The 27,235-nt window shown below is 42.4% G+C and overlaps 1 protein-coding gene across 1 annotated transcript in view; it reads right to left on the bottom strand.

Moving 5' to 3' along the window:
• NALF1 (NALCN channel auxiliary factor 1) overlaps window positions 1-27,235 on the bottom strand; it is a 466,554-nt gene that overhangs the window by 429,099 nt on the left and 10,220 nt on the right. The gene's annotated exons all lie outside the window — the stretch shown is intronic.

Genomic DNA, 27,235 nt, shown 5'->3' with positions numbered 1-27,235 from the left:
TCACACACAGGCCATGACAAGAACCAAATGCAACCTAAAACTCAAAGCTCTAGAACTGTGCAGAAGGAATCAATCACCTCAAGAATCACATGAGATGAAAGGAGGTCCAGCCTGCCCAGGCCCGGAGTCCCTTGCTCTTACTCCTGCTCAGCGTGTATGCCCCCCTTCCCAGCATCTTCCTCCTCAATGCGGCCACCTGCCTCTCCCTATCCACCCTGAGGTCTACAGGAATTGCCTCTGCATCCCTTGTTTCGCCCAGTTGCAGCTGATGGGCGACAGCACCCCCACCAAGCTCCCAGCTCCCTCTTGTGTTCCTGAGACACACATGTGCCCACTGCCTTCTTTCTCCTCTCACACTTCTCATTACATTTTGTGGGCTCCCTTTTTCTTCTCTTTCTTTCCCTCGAATATTATTTTTTCACTCATGTTTTGCTACTATCGTTTTTCTAGTTTTTTTAATTTTGTGCAAATATAAGGATGATATTAACTCTTTACACATTTTTAAGTGTACAATACAGTCACACTGGTTAGGCAAATATTGCCACTATCCATCTTCAGAATTTTTCTCTTCCCAAAGAGAAGCTCTGCACCCACAACACGCGTTCCCAAAGTCTCCGGAGATGGTCAGTCATGCGCTTCAGTAGAATCATGCACATTTGTCCATTCCTGACTGGTTTATCTCCATTTACCACAATGTCTCTGATGGTCAGGTATGTTACAGCAGGTATCACATGTTCCTTCCCCTTGAATACTGAACCATGCTCCACAAGCTGAATCAACCACACATTGTTTATCCGTCTACTGTTGGTGGATGCCTAGGTTACTGCTACCTTGTGGCTGCTGTGAATAATGCTACTATAAAATAAACCTTGAGGGCCCCGCGCGGTGGCACAAGTGGTTAAGGGTCCTCGCCTTGCACGCCCGGGATCCCATATGGGCGCCGGTTCTAATCCCGGCAGCCCCGCTTCCCTTCCAGCTCCCTGCCTGTGGCCCGGGAAAGCAGTCGAGGACGGCCCAAAGCTTTGGGACCCTGCACCCGCGTGGGAGACCCGGAAGAGGCTCCTGGCTTCGGATCAGCATAGTATCGGCCGTTGCGCTCACTTGGGGAGTGAATCATTGGACGGAAGATCTTCCTCTCTGTCTCTCCTCTCTGTATATCCGCCTTTCCAATGAAAAAATAATAAAAATAAATCTTTAAAAAAAAATAAAATAAACCTTGATGTCAGGCCATGCTTCCAATTCTTTTTGGGTACATGCTCAGACATGGAATTGGTGGATCCTATGGCAATAGCAGCTATTTTTCTCGAGGAGCAACCCCACAGTGGCTAAGACATATTGCATTCGCATCAGCATTTCACAACGATGTGAATTTCCCCACAACTTTCTGACGGTTCCTTCTTACCTATACTGTGATAGTAGCCAATCCAAAGGGTTCCTTGCGACACCTTCTTGCTGTGCGTCTTCATATGGACGCTGCCCATTTGCCTACCTTCCTTAGTGAAATACCCATTCAGGTCTCTGGCCACTGAATCGCTGGTGTCTTGTACCATGTCAAGGGAAAGAATGAGGTCTTCGTTGCTTTACTCGTGTGAGGTTGGTGACTTGCAGCGTCTTGCCCATTCTACATTCTTAATTAATGTACGCAGAATGCACGGCCACTGCTGAAAGTCTCACATCAGGAAAAAAGTAAACTCTCTTGTCAGACTAGTGTTAATTAAATCTTTGCCTCTACTCAGTGTATTCTTTATGAAATAAGTCCTGCTCTATCTTTCATCATGCCATTACAATTTCCCTGATCATATTGTCACTCAAGCTGTTACGAACTAAGCCATGTTGAAACTCCCTATTAGGAAGGTCAGATATATTTAAATTTTTATCTGGCATTAGAAAACTTATTTTTCCTTACACTCAATGATCACCACACCCCTTTTAATACTTTCAGTTAGAAAGACCTTAACAGTAACATCTTAGACACAAGAAGCCATGTAGAAAAGGAAGATTACCTTCATGGTCAAGTGATTCCCAGCCAACTGAATGTGACGATAAAATACAAGATTCCTGAGCCTCCTATTTTATACACAGCCGTTATCTAGTGCTATCATGGTGCTTCCCTTAGAACTATTCCATGCTATCCCCTTAATAATACTTGCACATCTTCTATTTTGCATGTTTAAGATTAGTCTTTATTTTTATGTCATCATTTCCTTACAAATGTATTAACTATGGCAACCTCAATAAGAGTTTCAAACCTAGTACTGAATTAGAAACTTTTTGTAATATGTTGGGCATGAGACTGGTTTTTCCCTATGCATTTTTAAATGTTAAACAATAAAGCTACCGGGATTGATGTTGAGAGTGTGGGGGAAATGCAATGCATCATGCCTCTATTTATCAGGCAAGCTGTGAGACAGTCACCAGGGTACTGGTCCAACAAGGTTGGCAATTAATGATGCAATAACTGGGTAAACAATTAACTACCATAATTAAAACCATTTGGTATCTCATGTTTAAATGTACCCTAGACAACCGGATCATTTGCTTAGAATACAACTCTGCTCTCCAATTTTTGATAAGAAAAATAGAAACAATTTTCATTCTCATCTCTCCTGTATGCATGATAAAGATAACTCCCTCTGGAACACATACATTATGGTATTTCCACTCTGCCAAGATACAGTATGCTACTCCGTTCCGAAAATTCTGTCAAAACATTATTCATCTGCAGCAATGCGTTCTGAACTGTGGGATGCTGGTTTCCTGAATAATGAATCCCTCAGATAGGTTCCTAAGAAATCAAAGCAAGAATGCCACTGTTATTCATCTGTAATGTTGCTTTCCGAACTGTGGGATGCTGGTTTCCTGTATAATGAAGCCCTCAGATAGGTACCTAAGAAATCAAGGCAAGAACACCAAAATAACCCCAGGTTGACTGCGACAGTGAGTGGCACAGAGGCAGGAGGGGAGCATAACGCATGAACAACCTGCCACAAAGACGGCTCTGACACCAAGCGAGCGCCTCAGTCAGGAAACACTGTGGTTTTCTTCCCTTTGGGGTCACCTTTCATGACACAGGTGAGCACAAACATCCTGATGGACCACATCAGCTCCTATGATTGCTTTGGAAGGAACATATTTGTGTACAAAATGGCTATTTAGAAACAGTGAAGGGCAGCTGCAATGGTTCAACCCTCCACCTGCAAGTGCTGGCATGCCATATGAATGGCAGTTTGTGTCTTAAAATGTTCCACTTGCCATCCATTTCCCAGCCTATGAAATGGGAAAGCACTGGAGGATGGCCAATGTTCTCAGGACCCTGCACCCATTGGGAGACACAAAGGAGTCAGCTCTAAGCCATTGCATGCAGTTGGGGCGTGAACCAGGGGATGGAAAACCTCTTTCTAGCTCTCTTCTCTCTGTAAACCTGCTTTCCAATTAAAAGAAAGAAGGAAAGGTTGTTTAAGACAGACATTGTCATGCTTGCAGCAACAACACCAGTTCTAGCCCAGGCTCATCAACTTCCGGCTTCCTGCTCCATTCTCCTGGGTGGAGTGGGGAGCAGCACATAATGGCCCTAAGCACTTCTCTTACTGCACAGTTGGGAGACCCACGTGGAGTTCCTGGCTCCAAAAGCAGTAGATGAAAGATCATAAAAGACTTCTGCCTCTTTATCTCTCTACACCTTTCCAAAACCTAAATTCATATTTAAAAACGTTTATGTAAGTAAAAAAAAAAATGGAGGTCGCAACAGATTAGAGGAGCAGGTGCTTGGATGCAAATTGATCACCAATACTCTCTTCTGTCAGGTGTTACAAAGTCAGACCACCTTGCTTTTCTCTCCTAACTTTGTGCACTGCACAAGCGACCACAGGAACCTTAATTCATAACAGGAGCTCTTTAATCCATCAGCCAATGTGCTGGGAACAAGAGGAGCGAGCCTATCTTTAGGACTGTCTTTTTCTCAGCGGATTCTGCCCTGAGTATGAGAAGCTGGAGCTGCTGTGAGTGCAATCGTCAGCATCACCTGTTCTGGGGACAATAGGCAACAATTGCTGCGTAGTTAGCTGGTCACAGGAGCTGAACAACCGGTACATGCTGACTGGTCATGAGGACTTTGCTAATTGTTCACAGCCTGTCTGAAGTCACAGTGACATAAAGTCTGTAAAATGCCCGTACTAACTAAAGGAGCTATACCCTCTGATGCTGATTCTGTGCAGGCTGTGCACTTCTCACACTGTTCCACCACAGCAGTCCCGTGACGGAGGCCACGCGCTGCTGTGGCTCTTGGCTCACACAACGTGAGACTGCCTCTTCCTCCAGGGGAGACAATCACAAAGAACATGCCACGCAATAGCAGGGGTCTGAACCCAGGAAGAAGAAAACGTGCTAATCTGACTTTCCACTCAATGCAGAGATAATTTTATGATTTCTGCAAGCAGCTGGTTCATAATGCTACCTTACATTCTATGTGTCTCAAACAAAAGGCACTTACAATAGCGTGCTAAGTCTTGAAATTAGGGTATCTGAGTCGAGGCTGAAAACAGAACCAACCCAGCAATTGCAATCACCAGCTGATCAGGGCAATGGACTGTTCTGGGCCCTGTGCATACAAAAATCTGGCTTGGGAACACCTCAGACGAAGTTTCTATGGGAATCTCCCCAGTTGAAATGCTGGACTCAGAACCCTAACCGTTAAAGGACAGAAGATGGAACAAGTTAATCAACCACCTCAGCTATAGGTTGGCAACAAAATATCAGGCAAATAGAGATGCTATGATGGGACTATGTCAATCAGTGGATTTTTCAACGACCTCTTTGTGTTTGGAGAGGAGAGACTGGCAGCGATTCATAACTGGTGAACTATCGAAACCACCTGAGCGAGTATCTCAGAGCATGCCCCACATACGGGGGTTGGGGTGGGTGGGAAACCGGGTGGGACTTCTCCCTTAATATCCCTCTTTACCTCAGACACATGAAGGAAACACTACAGAAATAATAACCTTACCCACTTTCCTGTAGCCCTTGAACCTTTTTACCCAAATTAACTATGTAAAGATTGTCAAAAATAAATAAATAAATAAATAGATAAATAAATAAATCTGAAGGGAAAAAAGAAATTAGGGTATCTGAGCATCAACATTTACGTAGTATGATTTCCTTCTTAAACATAAGAATTTCTCATCAAAAAATGTATCAACCCATTTGCTAATGACATAGGCGTTTTAAGATTATAAAATTAGGGTTTAATTGTGAAAATGGAAAAAGAAAAACAAAACAATAATGATGTGATAGGATGCTGGGTAAAATGTTATTTTTTGCTCAAAGAATTTACAACAGCACTTGGCTCTCAGTGTGAGGCCCGATCTGGCTTTGATAGCAAGAGGCCTCAGGTGAATTGCCCTACATCCAGTGCAGAGATCTATCAGAAAGCTTCATCCACTGCAAAGCTCCCCAGATACCGCACCAATGTCAGCCAATGCAGCTTGCATCTCCTGGAGGGATCTGGGGTATGTTGTGTCAGTACCAATGCTTGGATGGCACTCATGAACTGAAGCAATCAGAGGTTCTGGGACCCTGGATATCTGCAGCTGCCAACTCCCCCACAGTGGGCAACGCACCTGCTTTTTCACTCATGCATTGCAGACTTGACAGAGCTGCCCAGATTTTTAGAACACTGACGTAGATGATAAGCAGAAATGATACATTATCTGCATTAGATCCTGGAAGCCTGCTGGATCATTTCACGGAGTTTTCCTTGGGAGAAAATGTGTCAAGGAAGCCTTCATCATTAAGTAACACCCATTTTTTTGTTTTCAAAACATAATTCCAAAGCTCATGACAGACCCACGATGCTTCCGAAATGGGTTTTTTGCTTGGTATGTATACTAATCAGGGGCTGAGAACGTGCAGAGAAGTGGCTGGGACTGCCATGTGACAGAACACGTGGAGCAAAAATAACCATGGGAACGAGTAACAGACTGGAGGAGGAATGCCGTCAGAGCCTCTGCCAGAGGCCACTCCAAGACCGCCGCCGTCCGGAAGGCAGCTCAAAGGCCAGCGTCCCCAGACTGCAGGGCTGCGGAGATACAGCTCAGCCCTGCCTGGCTGCCACAGCAGGACCTGCCTCTACAGGACACAGCAACTCACACAGGAAGACTTGACAAACACCATTTTGTATCATTTTCCCATCAAAAATAGGTCAAATGCAATTGAATATTTTTGCTTTTCCTTGTCAGCAGCAGTATTTTCCTTCTGTCACAGCTTACGGCATTATACTTTTGGAAATCCCTTTATTTTTCCTATTCAAAACAGGCCTGCAGACATGTCTCCTGAAGCATTGAGCAGAAACCCGCTGGCTGCTTCGAAGAACACTTACTTGCATGAATATGCAAGTTCCATCACCGATTCAAGAGATGTGAACAGAAACAGGGAAGGCAAAACCTTTTGAAAAGTGCCTTCCAGATCTGTTTGATTAAAAATGTCATTTAAATTCAATGCCCAACACACCTCCACCCTAGTCTTTCCCCTACTGAGCTTGCTTGGTTTTTAAAAAAACCCGCATTGGAGAGTTTCCTAAGCAAGTGGGAGGACGAGGCATAGCTACTCAATCATAGCAGCGGAGAGTTCAGATGCTCTGAACAAGAAAGTCAGGACAAGTAAACAACTCCTCTCCGATTCCTGGGTGATCACTGAATTCTAGCAAGAGAAGCATTCATAGGTAGAAGAGCTAAGTAGGCCCTTTGCCTTGGGAATCCTCAGCCCCGTATCCTTGGCTGAGAATTCTGACTTCACTTCTCCACTGATCCTGAGTCTCATGCTCTCAGAGACCAGGGTACCTGATGATTTCAACCACGCTGAGCTCCACTGGTAATAATTTCCATCCTCCTGGAGCTGGTGGAAAGGTGGGATGCATGTGGTTTCTCATGAGACCTGGGTTAAGTGGTTGGTGTTTAATTGTCCCTGCTGGTTCAATGCATAGGTTCATATCCTTGCAATATTGATGAAAGTAACCTTATTGCACACAACCCAGTCACCTTGTGAAATGCTTAGCTGTTCCTTAAACAGTTTCCTCATAACTGGACAACATCTATCCTAAAGCATTTTAGATGCTTTCACATTCTGTTTTCTCACAGATGAAGCCAAACTCCATACAGATCACAAAATGGCCACCATTACAAGGAACATCAGGTATTTCCTAGCGTTTTCGACACTGAGCACCATGCACTTTAGATGATACTCAAGTTCATTATCAGAAGTAAGTTCTATCATCTATCATCTTATTAAAAAAATTACAGAAAAGAGAGTTTAAGAAATTTGTTCAAGACCACATAATAAGAAAGCAGTGGAACCTGGGAGTGGCACCATAATCAGCTGTAAGCCTCCACCTGTGGTGTCAGCCTACCACAGGCGGGCAGGTTCATATTCCAGCTGCTCTGCCTCTGATCTCTCTACTTGGGGCCTGGGAAAGCAGTAGAGGACGGCCCTAAGCCTCGGGACCCTGCACCTGCGTAAGGGAAACAGAAGAAGCTCCTGACTTCAGACCGAATCAGCTTTAGCTGTTGCAGGAATCTGGGGACTGAGACAGTGGATGGAAGACCACTTCATCTCTCCTTCTCTCTGTAACTCTACCTTTAAAATAAAGTAAGTCTTAAAAGAAATAAGGAAATTGAAAAGGAAGAGAAAAAGCAAGAAAGTAAGCAAGCAAGCAGAGGACTTGAACACTTCTGGTTCATGATATAAAACCAAATGTGATCACATTTAAGGTAAAGTCTCTTGAATATTGTTAAAGTTTCAGATAAGGCATCTTAAAAATCTCTTAGAAAAGGATTGCATTTTACAAGTGAGGAATAAAATGAAAAAACACATTCTTGAGAGGCCATTATTTTTTATGTCTTGTATGTAAATTCAATCCTATCCAGTGGGTATTTTAAAGTTTTGAAGTGGTATAGTGAATCATATTTCAACTGCATCTAAATTTATGACTCTTTCAGTTTCATATACATAAGAAATTCACAAATGCAAGCATCTACAAATGCATACATATGCCATGAAGATTCAGTGTTCTTGAATAAAGACCCACACGCTGATCCTGTGCACATTCTAAGATGTCAACATGTAAAGAAGTTAGAGCAACACTGTTGATAAGGCTTTTTCGTGATGTCACTGTCGTTTATATTTTTAACTATATTCACGCATTCACTCCATGCAATGGCCAGAGCTACAGCTAACACTGCACATGTATCAAACAGTGAGCTTAAGCAAACTGCACAAGTGTAAATACGAGGTGTCTGGTACACTGCTGACACTACTGGGGACACATCCATCCCACCAGGAAGTCCCTAGCTTTGCATTCCAGCTCTGCCTCCAGCCAGCTTCTTGCAATGCGATGGCTCACTTACTTGAGTGCCTGCCACGCCAGTGGGGGACCTGGGTGGATTCCTGGGGCCCTGCCTGCAGTGTGGACAAGTCCAGGAGTTGCAGCAAGTTTTGGGTCAAAGCCAGAGGATCACAGTTCTCTTTGTTTCTCTCTGTCTCTTTCAAATAAACATTTTTAAAGAGGAAATCAGGAAAATTTTTTAAATAAACAAAAAATATAGTCTTTTGAGTTATAAACTTCAGGGAATACCACCATATTTGGGACATTATATTTCATGGCTAATGTAGCTCATAACAATAAAATCCCAAATAAAAGTTGTTTGAAGCAAAAGGGTTACTTCTAATATATATTTTTTTTAATGTAGATGCTTGCGTTGTGATGCAACAGGTTAAGACAGCTTGCTTACAACACCCACATCAGCGTGCCAGCTTCATTCCAGCAGCTCTACTTCTGATCCAACCTCCTGCTAGCATACCTTGTACCTGTACCAACCCCTCTGGCCTCTGCCACCCACGTGGAAAGTCTGAAGAGTCTGGTGCCAGGCTTTTCCTAGTGCAGACCTGACTGCTTAAGCCATTTGGAGAGTGAGCCAGCAGACTGAAGATCTAATCTCTTTCCATTTATGCTCCTTCTTAATCTGTATGTGCATATTCTTCTCTCCCTGTTGCTCAGTCTTCCAAAAACACACAAACAAACCAATCTTTTTCAAAAACGTAAAGATATTGTGCTAGATGGTCCACATATCAGGCCCCAGACTAAACTAAACCAATTTGGGGCTTGGCCCTTGCGTTCCCTTCTAGTGTAAGGGACACAGTGACAGGCAGCTCTGTCCAGGGAGCAAGGCAGAGAGATGCAAGGACGAACAATGCTCCTTCCCTTGAAGACACCATGGCGGAGACTTACATTTAAATTACAGCATGGATTTCATTGATCAGTACTTGGTCAAACTGTCAAATATAAGTGCTCGACTTATTTGGAGTTTGATTAGCAAACAGTAAGGAAAGAATGACTATTGGAAAGTGATTAACAATCTAACACATGGAGACAAACAAACAAACAAAAAATATTCAGTTCTCAAGATGCCTCAATCTCCTTCTGTAGAATTTCATTCTTGGAATTCCACTGACCACTAACACCCTCTTCCTTCTCCATACATTCAGGGCCTAATCATCTTATCTAAAAATTACTTCCCAACGAAGATTTTTCCTAATCCTTCCCATTGAACTTGACTTTCCCTAGTGCTCCACAGTAAACATGCTTTTAAGCAACTCCATGTGTGTCTGTCCTGTGAAATGATAGGTTCTTGGGGTAGAAATTTACCCTAGTGCTTAGGAAATCCACATGCCACCTCAGAGCACCCCGTTTCGAGTCCTAACTCCAGCCTGGCACTCTAGATTCCTACCAGTGTGTGCCCTGGGAAGGAGTGGTGATGATTCACAGGAAATTGAGTACCGGGAGCCTGGCCCCAGCCTGGCCCAGTCTGTGATGCTGTGAGAACTTAACAGACACCAACCCACTCTTTTGCTTCTTTAACAGATGTGAGGGCTGTGGGTATCCCATACTCCCTACTTCTCACATACAAAATATTCAAAAAGTGCATGCTAAGATATCCCATCACCCTTAAGTATGTTCAAAGTAAGTTATTAGCAATGCTAAAGGTTTTACAACCCAGTGAGGGATCAAGATGGCCAGACGTTACCTGCATATCTACATATCTGTCCAAATTACTTTTCAAAAACTTTACATTCCTGAAAGATTTGTATCATGTGATGGACAGAGTACATGGGATTGTGTGTGGCAGAGAGAGTTCCATCCTTTGGTTCACTCCACAAATGGCCACAACAGCTTGAATTGGGCCGGGGTAATGCCAAGGACCTGAAATGCCATCTGCATCTCCCTGTGATTATAGAGCCCCAAGGACATGGTCCATCTTCCATTGCCTTTTCAGGTGAATTAGCAGGGAGCTGGTCAGAAGTGGAGCAGCTGAGACAACAGCTGGTGCACATGTGGGATGCCGGTGTCACTGGTGATGGTAACTTAATCCACTGCACCACAATACCAGCCTCCCGGCCCAAATTACTTTCGTGGAGGGGGCTCAGAGTGAAGTCCCAAGGTGCCTGCTGGCCAAACAGCAAAACTGATACAACAAGCAGCTCTACTCACTGGCCAGATCTGGGGAAAACAGGAATAAAATGTTGTGAAGGAATGAAGGGAGATCCTGACTGCTAAACCATCTAGCATTTCATGTCATAGGATTTCCTGTCCGTGCTCTTGATCCTCAGGCAAAACTCACCACAGAAATGTACAATAATAGCTGGAATCACCATAGAAAAAAATGTTTTCGAGTTTTGTTTTGCTTTGTTGTGGTTTTGCATGCCACACTTCCTGGAGACTGTTTTCACACTGCCAAGGACAAACACATTGTATGTGTGAGTTAGGAGAAAGCCAGGCAGATGCTCGCTTTAGTCTTTGTAGTACTTTCTGCATGTGTGTGGCATCACTGAACTCCCAAATGTTTTTGCAAAATGATCCCTTGCACAAGCCACCGTGTGCCACCATGCACATATAAATCTCAGTACAGGTGGATCCAATGTTACCGAACAGTTACATGAAGAACAATGCAGTCCTTAGTGTTGATACTCAAGATTTTTTTTTTACTTTATTGCTTGGTGAGGTACCCTGCTATTCTCATACACACGTGATACCTTTAAATTGTTTGATTGCTTTATTAAATGTTTTAGTATTTTTATTTCCATGTGTATGATAAAACAAGCACTAGATAACAACTTTTCCTTAAAATATTCAATATGTTTCTCTTTAAAATAACCAATATGTACACAAAATAAAAATATATAAATACATTCCAAATCTATATATTCTTGCATATGAGCATTGAGGTTGAAAAAAAAATAAAATCCTATACTTTGATAATTACTTGTATCAAAAATGAGTCTGCCTGTTTCATAGACAAGAAAAAAAACAGATCATATTAATTGTGCAAAACAAGAAAGAAATCATGCATCTGTTATGGAAATCTGATGCACTGCCTCTCACACGTTTCTAAAGTGGCAGCTATTACTGTCATGCAAAATTACCTTTGCATTTAAAATGCAGTATGTGACTTAAAAGTACATTACAGACAAAAATTCAGGCTAGAAATCTGTAGATTTTTCAACAGATCATGGTATTTTTGGTAAAGTCTCCTGGATTATCACTGCAGGAGTCACTTATAACTCAGCAGGTCTCATGGATGAGCAGGCTTAGAGATTAACACATACGGCATATGAAAGATGGAGTGGACATCCTCAAAGAAACACAGTCGGCTTGTGTTAAGCTAATAATCCTCCAACAAACTTCAGCACAAAATCCCTACTTTTCACCATCTCTTAAACTTCTTGTGCAATCACTCACTCCTCAGCACTCTCTGGCCAATCTCTAAGAAGGACAAATCTTCTCTCGGGATCTCTTGGGATCTTCACGCCAGGCTCCTGGTTCTGGTGACACGGGGGCACGTGGCCTCTCCTGGACAGCCTTCGTGATTCTCCTCAATGAAAGCAGTTGCATGCCAAGCCCTGGACACCTCCCGGTCAGTGTCCCTGGGTTTGAAACCCGGCCTCTGGGGAGTGAGCCAGACGGTTGGAGCTCTCTGTCTGCCTGTGCTTCTCTCTGCCTCTCGCATTTCCAAAAGAAGCAAATATTGTAATTTCTTTATGATACAAGACGACCTTCATGCAAAACACAAAACAACAAGATATGCAGATGAACAAGCATATCCATGTTTTCTCACAGATTAACGGTTTAATAGACTAGTACACTGGGAAGTGAAGGTACAGTGCAATACGCATCACTACTCCTAAAGAATAGTTAACTATACATTGATCATTTTATCCCATATTTTCTACCTTTGCCTTTACCTACAATATCATAATACACTTAAACAGCAGAATGTTAAAACTGTAACCGTCACCAAAAGACTGTACTGTTGTGATCATGTGAGGGGGAAATGGTTGGGGACGAAGGGGGGAGAAAAGGGAGAGGGAGGAGAGAGTCCCATGCCTATAAAACTGTACAGTTTTTACAAAACTAAAATAACAATTTTGGAACAGAAGCAGCTGTGACTATCGGCCTGTGCGTCTCTCTGCATGACTGGTCTAACCAAGCGGACAATGCTACCTAACTAAACCCAGAACCTCAGACCAAGTCTTCCCGACTGGGAAGGATCCAAGTTATGTAAAAGTGGGGCTTTCAATAGTGAGCTTGAAAACTCAAAGCAAGTTTGTCTGAAGAACTAGAAATAAACAAGAAATAGTAGAGATTTTTTTTTCCTACTTACTATGTGTTGAAATTTTATTTAATGGAGCGTTAGCCTGTGATTGTAAAGTGAAATGGAAAGATGTCATTGTACAAAAAGCAATGTAAAGTGTTGTGGGAGGGGAGGTGGGGCCTGGACATGGTGGGCAAGCCCCGCCTCGAGTGCTGGCATCCAACGTGGGTGGGACAGCCAAATCCAAGATGCTGCACTTCGGATTCCTCTCCCCGCTTGTGCCTTGGAGATCAGTGGAAGATGGCCCAGATGCTGTGTCCCTGCAACCTCGTGAGAAAACTAGAAGCTCTAGGCTCCTGGTGTCCGACTGTTCCATTCCAGCCATTACAGACGGCCATGTGAGGAGGGAAACAGCAGATAGAAGGTACCTCTCTTACTAACCCACTCCCTTGCTCTTTCTCCCACTCACTCGCTCTCCCATATATTTTTATAAATCTGCCATTCAAATAAAAAATATTACAATAAATAAATAGATAGAAATAAGGAAGGAGAAGGGAAGGTGGGAACATAGGCAACAGAGAGGAGGGGATTAAAGTATCAGGTAGCCCCTAAATCTGTATTGTGAAACGTGTTTACTTTCTATAAATAAGTGATAAAAATAAAATTCTTTTGGCACGTAAAAAAGATGTGTCAGTCACCTCAGTGACTCCTGTTGAATTATGTATACTGATTTAATGAGGATAAAATTAGTGCACAGTAAATTTTAATTACAGCTCCTTTGTTAAGAACTAGCTGAATACAACGTATCTAAAGGCTACTCCGAGAGCATCATGACGGAAAGAGCTATTCAGTCCTCATGTATTCATGACATTGCTAACATTGCCGAACAGGGTCCTGTAACAGTCCTAATTTAATTAGTAATAGCCTTGGTATATAAAATTTCCAAGCAGTAGGCCTGCAGATAGAAACACCCAAACGCACAGAGACAGGAGCCTGGGCGGCAGCACAGGACGAGGCAGAAGAGACGATCAGAGCACCTGTGCGAGGCGATCACCAGGGCCAGAACGTCGTACTAACACGTGGTATATGGGAGCCTCGCATGGCAGGATTAATCACTTCTGGGCTGACGAGTCTGGAGGTAGAAAAGGTAGCAAACCTACAGGTGGCTGGATATTTCTTCCCTCATTTTTTTTATCCATAGAGAAAAAAATAATAACCCAAAGATGTTGATGACTCCTGTGTACCTGCACTTTACTTATATATTTAACTGCTGCATTTCTCTGGCAACAAGTAGGGTTAGTCTAAAGCCACTCCAAGGCAAAAGCCCCTCAATCCCCCTGACATCACAGTCTAATGCCACACCTGTCGTTCATCACGTGACTCATGTCTACGGAGACGCTGAGTAAATGACATTCGATGAGCCCACAATCCTCCAACCGCATCCGGAAGACTTCAGTGAACATGGAAAGCTGTCAGGAACTGCCCCCTCACCTACAGTACAGTCGCAACAATCTCTTCATCTAAACCCAAAAAAACTGTAGGGATATTCTCCCCAAAAGTGAGAGAACTATCCAAACAACTCAAAAATCCTAAGAATTTTTTAAATGACAGATGATTTTTTAAATGATAGATGATTTTTTAAATGATAGAGATGATCTTTAAATGATAGGTTTATTACTAAATAAATAATGCTTCTGATCTTGAGATACACCAAAATTATAATAACAATCAACATTTCACAAGTAACAAAAATTCCCTAACTTTCTATCACAATAAGGTATTTTTCAAAATAAATCAGGTTTATTATTTATTTATTATCAGCGGATGAGACTAGTTTACTATGAAGTTTTAAATGAATTAATTGGACAAAATGTTCTGGTAGCTGAAATTGACACGTAAAAACTCAGTAGCATGTAAAACAAAAACTTAATGATATGCTGACAGCTTATTAAATTTATCTTATTCAATATCATATGCCTATTCTATCCTCTGTTCAACCCTTCCACCTTTCATAGATCATGCCTTAAATATAAACTGTCAAATAAAGCCAATAAAACGGTACCCATGACTGTATCAACTATGAATCAAGGCACACACAGAGTGGATGGATTTATGAAATGTGCCATATACGCACATATTTCCAAGCTGGTAACTACCTTTATAACAAGCAGTCAAGAAGGATGGCTGTTTTGCTTGTCTGCTGGAAGTAAATAAAACTATATTTAGTAGGGAAGGGAGCTGCTCAGCTGGCGTCATCAGTACTGGATTATCACACCAGGTGCAGGCCATTGATTACAAGGGAGGATCCCTAAGCAAAACACCCCTCCGACTACAGAGCAGCGGAGCACTCTTCTCTACGGGGGCTGAAAGACTAACAAAGACATTAAGCAGAGGTTGTTCCCTAACCATCAAGTGTGGGGATGCTAGCCTGGGAAGCCCATTCCCAGTGATCACAGACAGATGAGAGCTCGCAGGAAACAAGTGACTTTATGCCTAGAATTTATAAACTGTAGATAATTTCAGTTAAAAGTCACACGAAAAAATAGAATTTTTCTAAATTCAATAGAAACTCAAAAAACCTTTCGCCTACTTAACTTAGGAAGAACCAGCTCCTTGCTGTTTCTTTAGCTGTTTTCCACCCGTGGAATAGATATCTTGGAAGTAATTCAATGTCCTTGTTCTCTTTCACATATGCCAGCACCTTCATCACTCAGTTACCTAGAGATCTTTGTAACACCCACAGGAACCACCTAGACATCCTTTTTCAGGGAGAGCTGCAAGGAGTTTGGGATAAGTTGGGCATGTCTGTCTCCATTTCTAACAAGCTCCCCAATCACAACTGTAGACCACACTCCAAACGGCTGGAAATCCGGGACCCTTCTCCCGCACCTGCCCACTTGCCCTCCCATGGACACTGGCTGCGAGATCCTTCCAGACTCTCACACAGTACCCCCACTGTCCCCAGAGCCACAGGAATTGACCTGAATGGAAAGTGTCCAACTATTTCTGAGCCTTGTTACCATTCAGCCACCTAAGGGAAATCCCAGTACACAGCAATAAATCAATGCGGATGTGCTTAACTGATCAATGACTTCACCTCATAATACAAAATTCAAAATTGTATTTCAGAAATAATAACTTTGTAACTAATGGATTCTTAAACTTTAGATGTCATACAATAAATTCAAGTACCTACTAAAATAAAATAAGTTGAGTGTAAACAAGTTCCATCATGGGGACCATGTCAGACCTCAACGATTTATAGCACAAGCATGGCCCTGCTGTGCATCGGCGTCACAGTCATGACCTAGGAACATGTTGGAAATATACACAGCCTCTCACCTTTAGCCCCATTCCTGTAGACATATAGTATCAGGCATTGTATCCTAGCACGACCCCCACGGCTTTGACGTGTAAGAGGAAATACAAACCAAAACTGAGACCAAGTGTTGTGGCTCAGTGGGTGGAGCTACAGTGTGTGACGCTGGCGCCCGTAAGAGGTGCCAGTCCGGCTCCTGACTGCCCAGCTTCCAGTCCAGTTTCCTGTTACTGTACCTGGGGAAGCACCATGAGACAGATCATGTGCTTGCATCTCTGGCACTCATGTGGGAGACTGGGGTGGAATTCTGGGCTCCTGGGTCTGGCTTTGCAGTCCTTTAGGGTGTGAATCAGAGCATGTGAGACATTTCTGACTTTCTCCTCTGTGTCTCTCTTGTCTCGCACATATATTCACTAGCAAATGAACTGTATTGCTTCAATTCCCAGCTTCACCTTTGTTTCCCATTTGGTACATCCTAAAACATCAAATATGCTCATGGAAGGCCAGCTGTCCCAGGACACAGACCAGTTGACCAACACTCAGGTAAATAAGTCTATAGAATCATCAGAGAAACTTCAATGAAACAAAATAAAAGATAAACTGAAAATAAACCTAACCACATTTAAGATATCTGTCCAGAAACTGGATATTAAGCAATGATCTGAAGTCCTATTTTATAAACTAGTCCCTGCCCCTGACGCCGAGTAATACTGCTCCTACAGGAAGTATTGTAACAGTACATTTTATTAAGTCATTTTCCATTCAAGGACTGAAGAACGAAACCATATTTGGCCACTGTTTGCTGCACAATTAAATCTAATGTGAGTGAGGAAATAACCGACATTAATATTTTCTCATTGCTCAATATCTAAAGAAGCATCTCTTTGAAGGCTTCTGAGAATACTTGATAAGAATCATCTAGACTCATCTACTGTTCTCTTTACAAATATTCTTGATTAGAAATAAGAACTGTGTTCTGTTCAGCAAGGCGTAAGTTTCCATAAATAAAATACAGTTTTCAGAAATTCTACAGAAGCAGAAACTACGTTAGAAAACCTTGTAAGATCACCAAAAGAAAACCCTGGTCTTAGTAAGCCACAGACCTTACACTATGATGTCCAGCTTCCTTTTCCACTTTTTTTGGATACTAATAAAAATCTGAAAATTCATTATTATTTAGGTCATTCTTAAAATATCCTTCAACCGAGTTTTAAGGAACAAACCGTTTTATCTTTGGATTGAATTTTATTAAAAGAATCCCTAACAAAAACTATAACCTAATTCAATATTCAGCAGTTCTCACACTGAACAACTCTTTACACTCATCTTAACTCATGAGAAACCATTAAAATATCTTCAGTCCTTTAGTAAAGCTAATCGTAATACAGTAATTATATGACTCATGCTCGGATTTGAAGAAATCCAACAACTCCGATAGTATGACAGTGGGATGACTCCTCTTTCAAACAAAGAGATAAATGTGTGCAACTTCTCCTGCCTTAATCCAAACAAGATCCTCACCTTGCAGTGTAACAGAGTCTGTCTAAAACTACACAGCAAAGGGTCACACTAAACCCCGACTGGCAGCCTCAGGAGCACAGCCTGAAGTCCAGCACTAACTGACATGCCCAGCCGACGAAGACTGCGTTTTATGTTTCTGGAAATTCATACTGAATTTTTCCAGATCAACCCACTCAACAAACATTTACAGAATATTTGTGTCACACATAGTGTAAGAATAAGTAATATTTAAAGTTCTCGAGAGAATTTTTGTAGCATAGTAACGCCAGGGTGACTGTTATGCATAGGATAAGGGAACATACACAAAGCCTAAGCATCAGTTTACAACTCCCCAGGACCCAAGGATTCCATTTAAAGCCAAAGGGAAAGCAGAGTTCTCCTTTACATTCCTTACTTGACAGAGCACATGTCTCCTCTCTCACTTTAACATGACTCAAATGCAGAGGAGAGAATGCTAATTCCATTCTCCCCTGAAATACCAAGAGGGTGCAGTTAGCATCTGCTTAGATCTACTTCCTTCATGATGTATTTGCAGGGCTCTGTTTCCACCTCCTCAAACAGCATGATATCCAGTCTGCTCTGGAGGTTGCAGCTCCCTGATAAAAATAGCAGTTGGTTCTTGAAGGCAGGGTTGTGGTGAATTCGATCCTAACGTCCCACAACCCAAAAGACAGTTGCTTTTTCATTATAGAGATCTAAATCAGTCCCTCACAATATGAATCCAGAACTTAAAACATTGTCATTGCATTGTGCTTTCCGTTTTTAATACGGAGCATCCCACCACTTCCCCTCTGTCAGAATTAGAACAACTTTAGTGTGTCGCGGTTCACATGTCTCTATCTCTTCCACACACCGAAAGTCGTAATTTGCTTTGAAACTACTGGCATTTTAAAACTACAGCAGGCTAAGTTTTGTCTTTTCTCCATTATACCAGTGCTCAAAAATATGCCTCGATGGCTCCAGCACAATGGCTCAATGGGATAATTCTCCCTTTGCAAGCACTGGGATCCCATATGGGCCCCAGGTCATGTCCCGGCTGTTCCACCTTCTAGCTCCCTGCTTGTGGCCTAGAAGAGCAGTGAAGGACAGCCCAATGCCTTAGGACCCTGCACTCATGTGGGAGACGCAGAAGAAGCTCCTGGCTCCTGACTTCGGATCGGCTCAGCTCTGACCTTTCCAGTCATTTGGGGAGTGAACCAGTGGATGGAAGAACATTGTCTCTTCTCTCTGTCAATCTGACTTTCCAATAAAAAACAATTTTTTTAAAAAAATTACAGTGAAGGTAAAGGATGTCGTTTTCATAATTGCATGTCATAACACTGTAACATCTGCCTCGCTAAGACACCATCCCCCTTGCTGGCTTTAGAGAAACGAGTGCCAGATGGTGAGCAATTTTACAGACGATAAGGAAACAACTCGCCCAGAGACCCCACGAGGCTCTGAGACCCTGGCTTCCGCAACCTAAGAGGGATGGAATCCTGCCAGAATCACCAACATCGGAGTCTATCTTTTCCTACCGAATCCTCAGCAGAAGCCCAGTTGGCTGGCACCATGACTGTGGCCTAAACACCTAACAGCTTGGCCCAGAATTCCTACTCACAGACAGTGCGAGAGGGTAAACACATTGCTGTAACTGTAAGATTCAATCGATTATATAGCAATAAATAATATTAGATAGTATTCTCTTATAAAGCAACACAAACACACAAAAATTATTTTACTTTATACTTCAAAAAGTAATTAAATACAAAACTATTCCATGTTGAGAATGACTTGGACAATGACAAGCGGCTCCATCCTCAGGTGTTTGCTGAATCACTCAGACACTGAAGCGTGTCCTTCCTTTCTTGGTAGTTTGCTGTTGGCCTACCTACATTGAAGCACGGTGGGGGTCACGTCTCCTGCTTCTGTCTCACTGGCTTTTCCTGGTGATGGCTGTGCTTACAACATTCAGAAATGTTGGGCAGATGATCAAAGAGCTCATTCTAACTTGGACTTGAAAATGCAACTACTTCTGCCTAAATAGCAGCAGAAATTCTAAGAGCTAATTGCCCACTCGAAAATTCTCCACATTATAAAAGCGCAGTAAATACCTCCATTTCAAGAGCACTAGTTCACTGTGACTTCTTAATGGAAAAATAACAACAAAATAGGATTTCAAGTGATTCTCCCATATACCACAGCCTTAAACTGGTTTTTTTCCCCCTTAAAAATGTCAGAATAGGTCTCCAGGCTTTAGAGAGGATGGTTCATTTCCATTTGGTTTGTCACATACAGACAACAGTGAAGCATAGTCCTAACAAAGTTAAGGATACAGGAACAGTAGGTCGTCCAATCCCACCAACTGTAGTTCCCAGGCACTGTTCACACTCCGCTCCCAGTAGGGTCCTCCTAACTACGCTGCACACAGCCGACTCAGGTGTGCTCCATCCTGCAAACATCACGTTTCTGCAAGTTCCTCCGTCATGAGTTGCACACAAAACCTAATGGACTAAAAGGAATTGCTCAAGGGAATGTCCTCACAGCAGCTTCACTCACCTGCTTCCCAGCACTGCTATTTAGACACGAAGTAACTCGGCCAAACACGGGAGCCCATATTGGCTTCTTTTACTTTAAATGGCATTAATTCCACTCAAACAGAGCCTCTCACATCCTGGAGAATCATTGAACAAACTATTATTGAACACTGCCCAAGTGATCGCTATACTGCACAGCAAGCCACTCAAATGTGCACTTAAAACAACTATTTTATTGCATTCTAGGATTTGTGGACTGGGAACTCAAATATCTCATAACAGCACAAAATTGTCCTTTCTAAAATATGTGAGCCTCTTGCAGGGTTTAAACCAGTTTGGGCGACTTCAGTGGTGCTGGACTCATCTGAAGATTTCACCCGCATCTCCAGGCCCTGGCCTGGGCAAACCCAAAAGCTGGGCTCCAATGATTGCCATCAGTGAGGAAGCTTACACTGGCTCCTATTGGTGGCTTGGGTTTCCTCCCAGTGTGGTGGTCTTAGGCTAACTGCACATCTTCCACGACCATTCAGTGCTTTAAGAACCCATGTCCTACCAAAAGGCACTAGAGGTCCAAGTCATCTGTTAGCTGCCCACAGCTTCTGCCACCAGCACACTGCCAGTCAAAGGGAGGGTACGCTGCTGTCCCCTCAGCTGGAAGGAACAGAGACTCTGACACAGAATTTTGAAATTACCTCCCACGTTAAGCGTTTTACATCTTCTTCCCTCTTGCCCTCATCTACTTGTTTCCCTTTGTTAGTAATTGGACAGAAATGAAGGTGTAATTCTTCCCTTAGCAACTGGAGTTGTGGCAGAGCAGCTAAAGCTGCTGTTTGCAGTTCTGGCATCCTGCGTGAGCATCAGTTCATGATCTGTCTGCTGCTGTCCAGCTGTGGAGACAGAGGAAGCTCCTGGCTTTGGCCTGTCTTCTGGGGAGTGAACCAGCTGACAGAAGATGTCTACCTTTCTCTCTCTCTCTCTCACTTTGTGTGTTTGTAACTCTAGCTTTCAAAATGAATATTTAAAAAAGAGTATCTCCAAATTCACACATGCATAAATAATAATAAATATGCAGAATGCATCTTATAAAGGTTATCCACACAAGTTCCCGGCAGCTGTCTTCCAGCTAGCGCTTGGGGGCGTTTCCTGCCCACTGTCATCCTTTTCAGCAATGTGCAACCTTGGAGTATCGGTGTGCACCTGTGTGATAGCAATAACAGAACCACATGCAGAGGCAGTGATGAACCGGGCCCGAAGCACGACCGACTTTGACCGATGTTTGCTTTTCTGCAGACAGAGGGGGACGATTCTCAAACCTGCTTCTAGCATTAACCGAATTAGCCCGACAGCATCCTGGCTTGTGCTTATTATCTTACCAGTGAAGAAGATTGCTGCTGATGCTTGGGTCAAAGGAAAATATGACCAAACAATTACCATTTACAAAGACAGAGAAATCATTTGTACCAGTCGTTTTCTTCGTTGACTAAACCAAACTGTCTCCAAACAACCGAAGTGACAGCATCTGCTTCTATTTGTCTTGGTACACATACGAGCAATGGGATTTTTCACACACAAGCACGCTTAAATGATCATCTTCTTCCCCACTTTATGGGGAGACTCATTCCCCAGGGCAAATGAGAGGGTCATGTTTTACAGGTGATATTTTAGAACATTTGCCTCGAGTCAGTTAAAAGCACACAGTTATTTCATGTAGAGGCAATTTTTCAGACACCAGTTTCTTGCTCTGAACATCCTAAGTAAATGATCTAAATCAGCTCTTTAATTAAGGAATAACCTAGAGTTTCATCCCCGTAGTAGAATAGCAAAAAGTTTCAGTAATGTTGCCAACTAGCTTTCTGTTTTTTTTTGTTTGTTTGTTTTTGGGTTTTTTTTCCCTGTAATGTCTATTGCTTTCTATTTCAATACAGCATGTTTGAATGTTCAAAAAATTCATAAACTAACCCAAAAAAACAATGCCTTTACCACCTTCTAAATTTGGAAGACAAATATCATTAAATTTACAACTCACCTCTCAGGGACAGTTCTCAGAGGAACACTTGTTTTTATTTTATTTTTTTTTCTTTCTGTGGCCAGCTTAAGGAGGCACACAACTCCACTAGGAACTACAGAGTAATTACAGCGCGCTTTATCACTTTTCAAGCCCGTAATTAGCCATGAAGAAGTGCATAAGATAAACACTGTAGTGACATCTCCTACATAAAAAGCTCTGTTATTCCACAACAAAGATATTAAATAACATATTTCTAAACTTGATATTTTGCAATTATCTGACTTGGAGTCTTCTGTGGTTTGCATGGGGAACAATGAACTTTTCCTGGACAAACTGAAAGAAATTGCAGTGTTGTGCTGACATTAAGAATCTCAGAAAAATCTAATTTCATTTACAGGTTTAAAGTGAAACCATTGCAAAGGACACGTTGTTAGTGAGAGGGATTTTTTTTTTTTGTCGATATTAGAAGACCAAAAGCTGTAAAGCGATGGGATTCACAGATGCAGCATTATACATCCAGAAAAATGAAAACCAAATGTCTTCCTAGGCGTTCCCTTGTGTCCCACTGTCCCTTCCTCTAGCGAACACGCGGTTTATCCATTTCTTACGTTTTCTATATCCTTGTGTGAGTCACACACGGCGAAGAGCCTGGCTGTTTTCCGCTGTAAGACAGGTGCAGTGTAGGATATCTTGATGCCTAAATTACCACTGCTATATGATAACAGCTCGCACTAGAGATCTATTTTTAAAAAGCAACATCCGTTGGTCTCTCTGCAGATTTCCTTTGTAATTGTAAGGATAAAATCCGTTGTCAGAGTAAACAATCACAAATTAGTCTTAAAAGGTTCTTTGTACGGCGTCCTGTCCTGTCCACTGCAGTGCATCGCAGTGGCCATTCTCAGGAAACCCAAGTCTCCTCTCCCCGGCAGCGAGCGGTGTCCCCCACTCCTTCCCCGGCTTCACTCACGGCTGCCTGGGGAAGACGGAGGCTCTCGGCTGAGGAGGCCCTCGCCCGTTGTCTTCGGTAACCTTCCGCACTAACACATCAGCTGTTGGCACAGGATTGACAACAAGCGGGAGGGTAAGAGCAAGCTCAGGCTTGTGCGAAACAGCCCCTCGTGCCTATGGCACAATGCTGACAAGGACAGGAAGCGGGGGCTCTCAAATCCCATCCCGTTCTCCCTGGTCTGTTTGCAGCATCCTTGCAGCTCCCTCATCTTACGGCATAGATTACAAATGTCAGCGTGTTAAGATACACTAACATATTTGAATCATGATGTGATGTTTTTAACTTTAGCTGTGTCAGAAGCTAGCATTTCAACACTTCATCTGCTCTAGTCTTGCAAAGGGGACACAGAAAGGACTTTCTGAAATATCTTTAGCTTTTGTTCTAACATTACTAATGTTATCAAGCTGTGACAGAAATGTAACTGCACACTGCCCAGCTTATGTACTTATCCATTTAGAGATGTTATTGTGAGAAAATTAAATATGCATCTAATTAGCATGCAATATAAAAAATTCAATATCACTTCCCAAACAGCAATTCACCCATGTTCCTGAAATAAAAAGGACCCAGCATAGCCAAAAATGTTAGTTGTCAAAATAGTGTTTCAAATCTCTGCATATTTATATTTGTCTTGGTTATTCGAATTTACTGGGGGAGATGTTTTATTTAATTTGTGTGTCAAAAAGAAAATTCAGGGTCCTGCACAGTGGCCTAGTGGCCAAAGTCCTCGCCTTGAATGCACCAGGATCCCATATTGACACTGGTTCTAATCCCAGTAGCCCCACTTTCCATCCAGCATGGCCAAGGAAAGTAGCTGAGGACAGTCCAGTGTACCACGTGAGAGGCCTAGAAGAGGCTGCTGGCTCCTGGCTTCCGATCAGCGTAGCAACAGCCATTGCAGTCACTCGGGGAGTGAACCATTGGACAGAAGATCTTCCTCTCTGTCTCTCCTCCTCTGTGTATATCTGACGCAAAATAAATAAATAAATAAATAAATCTCTTTTTTAAAGGGAATTGGAAAAGTTAATAGTAACAAAATTCCTACAATTGGGAATTTAAAAAAAAATTTACCTTTACAAGAAAAATCTGTAGCAAAAACTAACCCCCTAGACATTCACTTAAGCATTTAAACTTCAACATGAATAATTTCTATTAAAAATATATGTAAACTACAAAAACTTAACATCACAAACTCCATTTTAAATTTGAACACATTAAACCTACTCTTAAATGTAGAATTAAACATTTGAGACACAACTACAATTAGGGTTTCTCAGCTTTCTGAACATGCTAAAATGATCTGAAGATGAGAAATTTCTTCTAAGACCAAGCACAGTAAACACTCTTACCATATGTGTATTTCCAAATACAGACCTACAGAACCTTGGATCCACGTATGAAATACAGTGTACACAACTGTCTCACTTCTCCCATTCACTCTAGGACAACACTTAAAATACCTAAAGACACCATCAGTTAAATACCTAAAAACAAGATCCACCATGTTAATCATCTTAAGGATCCAATTAACCGGATGACAAAGCCAGATTGAGGGCTGAGCATCTGGCCCACATGACATTAAAACAGCCCAAACCCTTTACCCAGGCATCAACGAGACCAGGTTACGTAGACAAGGCTTTTTTTCACTCATCCTGGCATTCCCTCCTGTTGACTGGCATCTTCAGAATGACTGCATGTATAGATACCCAGGCAGCTTAAACGTGCCAAACCTAAATCATAGAAAAGGGTTTTTTTTTACATAAATGATTTAAAATTTCAATACACATGAGACCCTTGCTAGGACAAACAGAAGCGTGTCTTAAGTTGCCAGGCACCCCCGCCCACCCCCCGCCACAACACAGATGGGCTACAGGCACCTGCAGTTGCCCCAGCAGCAAATCACTGGCATTTGGTCTTTCTCAGGTAGGCCTTGGCAGGACGCCACAGCCACAGAAAGCCCACGTGTACGTCTCCCTCGCAGTCCGTAGCCACCAGTCCAGTGCTCATAGCAGGCATGGATTACCTCAACAGATCCAGATCGACCTTTTTCAAAGCATTTGTGTCTCTCCAGGTAAGCTCACAGCTGACCCAGCTTCAAACTATCACCACTGCTTTACAAAACAACAACAAATGCCTCTATGGGAAACAAGTCCCGGGTCTCTCCGCAGCAGCTGACTTAGACTAGCAAAGGCACAACTTCGATTAGGAAATAATTACTGAGATTAAAGAATAAACTTATCGATGTGTTCTCCCAGCTCACTGTCCAGATGCTGTCACAGTGAACATGAAGAAATCCCAGCCCAGGGAAGGCAGCTTGCCTGACGTGCAGAAACGCCACAGGCTGCATTTGATCTGCACTTGTGCTGCTGTTTCCCTCAGGGACCCTTCCCATCGTTTGGATGTAACCCTAATTTTCAGGAACCAGTGGAATAGCCATTTGAATCTAAGACTTTCTGATATTTAGGCACTGGATCATTTCTGACAGCAAAGCTGCTACAACAACAACAAAATGATGGCCAAAATGACTGACATTATCTGTTATTGCCAAAAAACTTTATATTCTATCTTTTCTGCTTATTTGCTCACCCATCCCTTTCATCTAGAACAAAAGCAAAACGGACTCCACATGGGTAAAGACTTGTGCCAGCATAAGCAGTATAATGTATAGCTAAAAACCAGGGAATTAACACCCAACTATTTGTGGGATTGATTTCTGATCATGCTTTGCTCACACATGAAAACATGTACCCATGTTTGAATTTCTCTAAACAAGACTTATCTACCTGTGTTGAATATTGATTTTGACTGTGACATTGGGCTGTTATGGAAAATACTAGTAGTAAAGGACAAGTGATCAAAATGACCATCAGAAAATCTGCTTACTGTAAGAACAAGGCGAGTAGAATTCCATGAAAGATGAGGCAAGAATGAGCAGGCCAAGAGAAACACTATGCAACTGCCATTTGCACAGAACTTACATACCAGCTTTCCTCTCCCAGCATATTCTTGAGTCCTACTTTTAACAAGATGGTTGTTTTAAAGTTAACAATCATAACTGATGAGTTTGTGCCCAGAAGAGATGAAAAACTATTCTTTCTTCACATCTGCAATAACAAAACAAAGCTTACACACAGACTAGATGCAGCTCCTAGCTATTTTCAGGATAAACACATAGTTGATTCATTATTGAATTATGTGGACCAAAAGAACATTCCTATGAACCAGAAAAATTATACAACCCTGAAGTTGACCAGGCTTTTCTTTCATTTTAAGAGGCAAAGTACAAGTACCAGGATCAAAGTGTTAGGTTAAGAATATAATTAGGTTTCATGTAATGGAATTTTATTTTTGGCAGTAAGTATCATCTTTTTACACAAAATAATTATTTCTGGCTGCTGCATGTTCTGTTAAATGACTTCAGATGCAATATTCAAAATCACTCAATCCAACCAGCCACCCATAAGAAAGACGCCATTCCAGGGTTATGGCAGACGGTTCCCGCTCCATGTGCACATGTTCCTACCGGCTTCCTCCTACACAACACTTTCTGTTTGAAGGGCCAGCAGCATCTTTCATGGAACACTCTTCCCCTTGTAAAACAGAGGGCTTCCTCCCTCAAACCCACAGGCCAGACAGAATTCCACTCCACGTGACTGTCATCAGGTCAAGGAACATGTTCTGTGTCTCCATATGTCTTCTCTTTCTCGAGGGAGTCACATTCCAGTTCTTGAAGCAAAGTTCATGGTCTGTTCTCCCACCCGACTTAGTCTTTTATATCTAGGCAGTTACTAGAGTTACCTTATTTGGAGGCTCTACTTCCAAAACCAAAGCTCCCCCCACTTTCTCTTCCACCTCAACTAATAAAACTGTTAACCACTCAGTAAATGTGAGGTGGAGCAAATAATAATGGAGCAGCAAAAACATACAAATCCAGAAAAAGGAAGTGCAGGACCAAGATCTCCCACACGGAATGAAATGTGTTGGTACCTGACTGTCTAGCACCCAACACACTACACAACCAGAAACTGCCCAAGATTCTTTCTGTCTCTAGAATTACGAAAGACGGAAGACCACCAGGACAGGTTCTCCACAGGCCCTTCCCAAATGGGTGTTGACAAAAACCCCAGGGGGCTTGAGTCAAGCAGTATAACAGGATGAATCCAATCTTGGGCTAACTTTTAAATTCAGTCACCTTTCCAGAGAGAAACCAAAGAAACAACAGAA

Source organism: Ochotona curzoniae, unplaced genomic scaffold (genome assembly GCF_017591425.1).
Source record: "Ochotona curzoniae isolate NIBS_2020 unplaced genomic scaffold, NIBS_Ocur_1.0 contig_64, whole genome shotgun sequence".
Lineage (NCBI taxonomy): Eukaryota > Metazoa > Chordata > Mammalia > Lagomorpha > Ochotonidae > Ochotona > Ochotona curzoniae.
The sequence above is the reverse complement of the archived record's forward strand: the minus strand, read 5'-3'. Positions and strand labels throughout refer to the sequence as shown.